The sequence below is a fragment of the Triticum dicoccoides genome, chromosome 5B (genome assembly GCF_002162155.2).
Source record: "Triticum dicoccoides isolate Atlit2015 ecotype Zavitan chromosome 5B, WEW_v2.0, whole genome shotgun sequence".
Classification (NCBI taxonomy): domain Eukaryota; kingdom Viridiplantae; phylum Streptophyta; class Magnoliopsida; order Poales; family Poaceae; genus Triticum; species Triticum dicoccoides.
The window spans coordinates 34,253,306-34,260,196 of record NC_041389.1 but is presented as its reverse complement, the minus strand read 5'-3'; positions in this window follow the sequence as shown (position 1 = coordinate 34,260,196).

Below are 6,891 nucleotides of genomic sequence, written 5' to 3'. Positions count from 1 at the left end.
CGCGGCCGCCGCGCGCTGCCCCTGTCCTGCGCGGCCGCCGCGCGCCGCCCCGCCGCCCCTGCAATTTTTTTGCATTTTTTTGTGTGTATATGTGTTTGTATGTGTATATATATGTGTACATGTTCATAGTATTTTTTTCATAAGTGTATTTTTTTTGTTCATTGCATTTTTTTCATATATATAATGTATATGTGTGTGGTAGCTATATATATGATGAATGGATGTGGCTATATATATATGTATGTATGAATATAATGTTCATAGCATTTTTTTGTTTATATATGTTTTTTCATATATGTATTAATTTTTTATTTAGGTTGTTAGTAGATATCGATTTTAGGTTAGTGCATTTTAGGTTAGTATAGAGGAGAAAATTTTAAAGTAAAATAAGGAAAAGGAAAAAAAGAGGAAGAAGGAAGAAGGAAGAAAGAAGAAGAAAAAGAATGAGAGGAAAAAGGAAAATAAGAAGATGAAGAAGAGGAGAGGAAGAAGAGGAGAAATAAATAAAAAGAGGAAAAAAGAAGAAAAAGAAGAGGCGAAGAAGAAAGGAATAGAGGAGAAGAAGAAATTCTATTTTTTCTTCTTCTCCTCTATTCCTTTCTTCTTCTCCTCTTTTTTTTCTTCTTCTTCTTCCTTCTTCCTTCTTCCTCTTTTCTTCCTTTTCCTTAATTATTTTCCTTTCTCGTCGTTGTCGCGTCGTTGTCGATATAAACCCTCAAGATAACTTCGACATGAGGGGCGGTCGATATATATACTCCCCCTCGGCCCTCTCGCTCGACCAAAACTCTCGAGGACACCCAAACCCTAGAGAGAAAACGATGTTGGTCTCCTACCCCCTCCCGTCGCGCCCCTACCCGACAAATTAACTCTCTCAAGGCCACCCAAATTTACCAAGTTAAAAGAGCGTTGTCGTCAAGGCCACCCCAAACCTTTGAAGCGTTGTTGTGTCGAGGCGACCCCAAACCCTAGAGAAGTGGCGTCGAGGCCACTAACATGATTTCTTATTGTGATTAGCTGGCTAGTTCTACGTTTGCCACTAATATATATACATACATATATATATATATATATATATATATATATATATATATATAGGACTCCTCTTTTGTACTCCCACGAGTATGTACTCCCACCCTATTTAATGACCGAGCCAATGAACTAATTAATTAAGATATTAACAAACTACTTGCATGCGCAAAGAACCTCCAAGATTGTAGGCAACGGATGCATGTTATCCAATGGAAAGTCTGTTTTTTTTTCTTTTGCGTGGCAAAGTCTGTTACGAAAGTGAGATGCCACTTTGAATGCAAGGAATATATACCCCCTTTTAACCGTACTATGTACCCTTTATACCTCTTCACTTTGGAAATGAAGCGTGTAAAATATAGGCCTTTTTATCTACATTGTATATACCTCATATGTATTTTAATATTATATTTCAAATTGTTGGTGGACTATATATACCCAATAGCATGGAAGGCATATACTACATTTTATAGTAAAGAGGTCTGTACGGCCTTTTAAAGTAGTATGTGCTAAACTTTTTGAAGGAGTTTATACTAACAAAATTCAAAGAGTATATACTGCCATTTTTTAAGGAGTATATACTGTCTCTTTCAGCTTGTACTGTCTATGCAAAAAAGGAGTATATACTGTCCATGCAAAAAAAAGGAGTATATACAACATTTTTTGGAAGAATGTGTTGCAGTTTCTTTCTGAAGAAGTATATACCAAAAAAAGTATATTCTGCATCAAAAGGAGTAATACATATATGCATCCATTCTCAGAACAATTATTATATTCATCTGAAATAAAAAAAGTAAGTCAGAAGTAGTACATATACATCATCATTTTCTGAACATATACATCATCATCAATAAGAAACATGACTCTTTTTAGTGTGTAGTACGTACTAGCAAATTATTGTCATGCACACAGTATATCATAGGGCATGGATCCATCAGGCACCATCGGTAGCTAGGACATCCATGGTGATGCATGTATTCTTCATTCTGAGCGTCATATTTCCATAGCGTGTGCCAGATTTGGAGACAGCAGACCCGGGGAGGACTGCGACACTGCTGGTGAGATCGGGCGAGTCAGATGACTCGTCGCGCATGCATGAAAATTAACCATGGCTGCTCCATGGCACGTGGCCGTCGGCGGTGGCGGCGTAATGCATCTGAAGACATACACCCTGCATGATTAACCTCACCGATTAATGCCTGTAGAACAGAGAGTGATTTGGAGAAGGTGCATGCGTTAGGAATATACTGCACGTGTTTTACTTATACAAGAGAAAGCAAGCAAACTTATAACCTAGCGGTATAATCTGATCGGTCATCCTCCTACAACCTGCAATGGAAGTCGTCGTTTTATCCACCTATCCGACGATGGCGCCAAGTGCAAGACGACGTGCTTGTCGTGGTCGGCGGTGGTGCTCGGAGCGGAAGTTGATCGACGAGACACAGCAGAACGGACTTCAATATCGATCGTCGCCGGCGACATCTATGATACATGAGAACGTATTGAATATATTGATGCGATGGAAATTATTGCACGCCTAGAAACACGAAGATCGGTTCAACAAACTTTTAGATCCAGCGCCATCGATCAACATACAATTAATAATAATTTATTTTTTTGCGGGGAAGTTAATATCTTTTCTTAACTAAAAAACAGGAACGGTTTTGGTGGACAGAGCCCGCTCGGAGGTGCAGACGGTGGATTAAGCAAAGGAGTACATACTCCCAGGTGTATCAACCTATTTTTCTATATATATATATATATATATATATATATATATATATATATATATATATATATATATATATATCCATCTGTACCATGTTTGAATAATAATTGACATGTTGTAAATATTTGCAGAAACTATGGAGCACTGCCGAGATGAAAAAACATAAGCGATATTGAGGGACATAATCGCAAATGGAAGGGATGAAGTTGCGTCATTTCTCCTCGACACCGTTGGTCAGCTGGAAGAATAGGGTGAAGAAGAGGGCTATGTTCATGATGGCTTCGGCCCATTAATGCCGGTACAAGAACATGACTATGTTCATGATGGCTCCGATGACACAATGGAGGTACAAGAAGGAGACCGTGCTGACTGCTCCGGTGACCAAACCGAGCCCGGCCAGGTATATATATATTAGTTAAGCCCGTGCTGACTAGTTAATTGATGCTTCCATTGTTTTGGTATATGTACACATAAGAATATCCACCACCCTAATAAAAGGTCATAGAACTAAAAAAATTTAAAAACAAGGGCGCAAAGAAGATGCTCAATTTTTTCCTTGACTTAGAAAAAAGAACCGTAGAAGTTCAAAATAAAATAATTGAGGAGTTCAATGTTTCTAGAAAATATCCTCACTTTTATAAAAAAATGTTTTTTCTTGTATCTAAAAAACAAGAAGTTTCACATTTAAAAAAAATAGATTGTCTCTGTTTCTAAAAGAAACCTACAAGTTCAAATATAAATAACAGAGTGGTTCAATTTTTATTACAAAATTAGGATTTCCCTCTTAGTAAATAATGACCCAAGAAGTTCAAATTGAAAAAAATAGAGCAGTACACTTGTTTTAAATGGATTTTCCATGTTTCGAAAAATATGTAGAGGTTCAAATTTAAATAATGAAGAAGTTCAATATTTATTGCAAATCCAAGAAGGTCAAATTACAAAAACAGAGCAGTTCAAAAAGTTTAGAAAAAAAGGATTTTCCCATTTCTTAAAAAACCCTTGAAGTTGAAATTTAAATATTGAAGTGTTTCAGTGTCTATTAGAAAGCTACATCATTTATTGCTACTAACGAGTAACACCTAGAAGTCCAAAATAAAAAACTCATATTTTCCTCAATACTAAAGAATAAAATAAGAAGTTCAAATTTAAAAAATAGAGTAGTTCGATGTTTATATACCGAGAAGAACACAAGCTTCATCTAGAAAATGTTGACTCTCGAAGTTTCTATTTGATAAATTGGAGAGTTCGAATAAAACCAAGAAGTTCGAATTAAAAAAGTGGAGTAGTTCAAAAATATTATAAAAAAGAATTTTCCTCATTTCTAAAAAGTATAGAATTTCAAATTAAAATAACGGTGTAGTTTGAAGTTAAAAATAATGTAGAGTAGTTCACTTTTCAAAATAAACAAACAAATAAGTTCAATTTGAAATAATGAAGAAGTTCGATGTTTCTAACAAAACTTCAATGTTCACATTTCCAGAAATACATAAATAAGTTCAAATTTAAAAAGTTAGAGAGGTTCGATGTCTATAAAAAACTTAATTTTTTCCGTTACTAAAGCGAAATAGGGAGAAGTTCAAATTGATAAAAGCTAGAAGTTAATGTGCTGCATGGTGTGCGTTTCATATGTGAAAAAAATAGAATAAGCAGGCAAAGTCCAAAAAAAAATTATGCTAGAAATTCAAGTGCTCTGCCCAAGAAAGTTCAAAAATTCTTTTGAGAGGTTGAACAAAAATACGAGACAGAAGTTCAAGGTGAAAACAACAAGAAGTTCAACTACTGCAATGAATGCATTTCAGGTGAGAATAAAAAATTTAGAAAATTAAGAGCTTAAAAGGTTCTCACCGAGTGAAGTTGAGGTACACGCACCGAGAAGTTCAGGTTCTTCACGCGGTGCATTTTCGAAGAATCTATTTTGCGATAGAGGCAGAACGAATGATCCCGCCGTTTTCAGAATTACTTGAAAACGGCTAGGAATCAGAGAAAACCATCAACATGAAAAAGTTTCGCATTTTTCGTAGCTTTTCAACGGTATATTATTTTCCCAATTCCAATAAAGTTCGTAGAAATTATGGTGAAAATATGTTTTTCGCCATTTTCGAAACTGACTTAAAACCGTAAAGAATAGGGAGAAACAATACATACCAAAAAGTTTCGCATTTGTTCAAGCTTTCCAACGCCATATCATTTGCTGCATTCAGACACACGGTTAAAACATTAGCTCGGAAATACAAATTCGGTAGGACTTGGACCATTTTCTAAATTACTGTTAAATCATTCAAAATTAGAAAAAACCTTTCAAGATGAAAAAGTAGCACATTTTCATAAGCTTTCCAACGCCAAATCATACGCCTCCATTGGATTAGCCGACATCGAAAAAACGAACTCAGCTGTTCGGTTTATGAAATTTTACATTTTCTCAAATTACTACTTAACCATAGGGAATTAGAAAAAACTTTCAACATGTGGAAGGAGCGGTTTTGTAGCAGCTTTCCAATGCCATATTATATGCCTCATTCCGATAAACGGTTTAGAAATGCGATCGAAATTACGATTCACGTTTTTTGTGTGAAGAAAAAACGGTTTTCAAAACTGCTCTTAAACCGCTTACTTTTTGCGAAAAATTTAACTTGGGTCATGATACTCGTGTCCATAGCTTTCCAATGGTATATCGCAAGCCCCGTTTGGGCAATGTTCGCAGAAGTTCAACCGAGTTCACGGGGAAGGTCAGGCGCGTTACTCATGCAGTAAAATCGCAAAAAACGTGAGTTCTTCATGACCCGAGTGCAAAATCTGCCTATGAGCAAGATTCCTATCTAAAACGAGTATTTAGTTGCTAAACGGTTTAGAAATGCGATCAAAAATACGATCCACGTTTTGTGTATGAAGAAAAAACGGTTTTCAAAATTCCGATAAAGGTCGGGTTCGTACAGAGGGAAGTTCAGGCGCATGTACAAACAAAAATACGACACAGAAGTTCAACGTCAAAATAGCATGAAGTTCAACTACTACACTAAATGAATTTCAGATGAAAAACTTTCAAAATCGTCGCGAGTATGAAAAAATGATCAACACGGGAAAGTTGCGTGTTTACAGCAGCTTTTCCATCGGTATATCACCCGCTCAATTCCCGTGAGTGGGATGGAGAGCTACGAGCAGTGGATGAAGATCTACGAGCTAAAAAATCACGTGAAAAACAGAGTGAAGTTCAGGTACACGCATCGAGAAGTTCAGGTTCTTCACGCGATGCATTTTCGAAGAATTTGTTTCGCGGTAGAGGCAGAACGAATGATCCCGCTGTTTTCGGAATTACTTGAAAATGGCTAGGAATCAGAGAAAACCATCAACATGAAAAAGTTTCGCATTTTCCGTAGCTTTTCGACGGTATATTATTTTCCCAATTCCGATAAAGTTTGTAGAAATTACGGTGAAAATATGTTTTCCCAAATTTCGAAACTGACTTAAAACCGTAAAAAATTTGGAGAAACAATACATACCAAAAAGTTTTGCATTTGTTCAGGCTTTCCAACGCCATATCATTTGCTGTATTCGGACGCACGGTTAAAAAATTAGCTCAAAAATACGAATTCGATAGGACTTGGACCATTTTCTAAATTACTCTTAAACTATTCAAAATTAGAAAAAAACTTTCCAGATGAAAAAGTAGCGCATTTTCATAAGCTTTCCAATGCCATATCATATGCCTCCATTGGATTAGCCGTTTAGAAATGACATCGAAAAAACGAACTCAGCTGTTCGGTTTATGAAATTTTACGTTTTTTCAAATTACTCTTTAACCATAGGGAATTAGAAAAAACTTTCAACATGTGGAAGGAGCGGTTTTGCAGCAGGTTTCCAACGCCATATTATATGCCTCATTCCGATAAACAGTTTACAAATGCGATCGAAAATACAATTCACGTTTTTTGTGCGAAGCAAAAACGGTTTTCAAAACTGCTCTTAAACTGCTTGTATTTTGCCAAAAATTTAAGTTGCGTCATGATATTGGTGAGCTTTCCAACGGTATATCGCAAGCCCCGTTTGGGCAATGTTTGCAGAAGTTCAACCGAGTTTACGGGGAAGTTCAACGTACTACTAGCGGGACAGGTCAGGTTGTGATCAGAATATTATTCTGA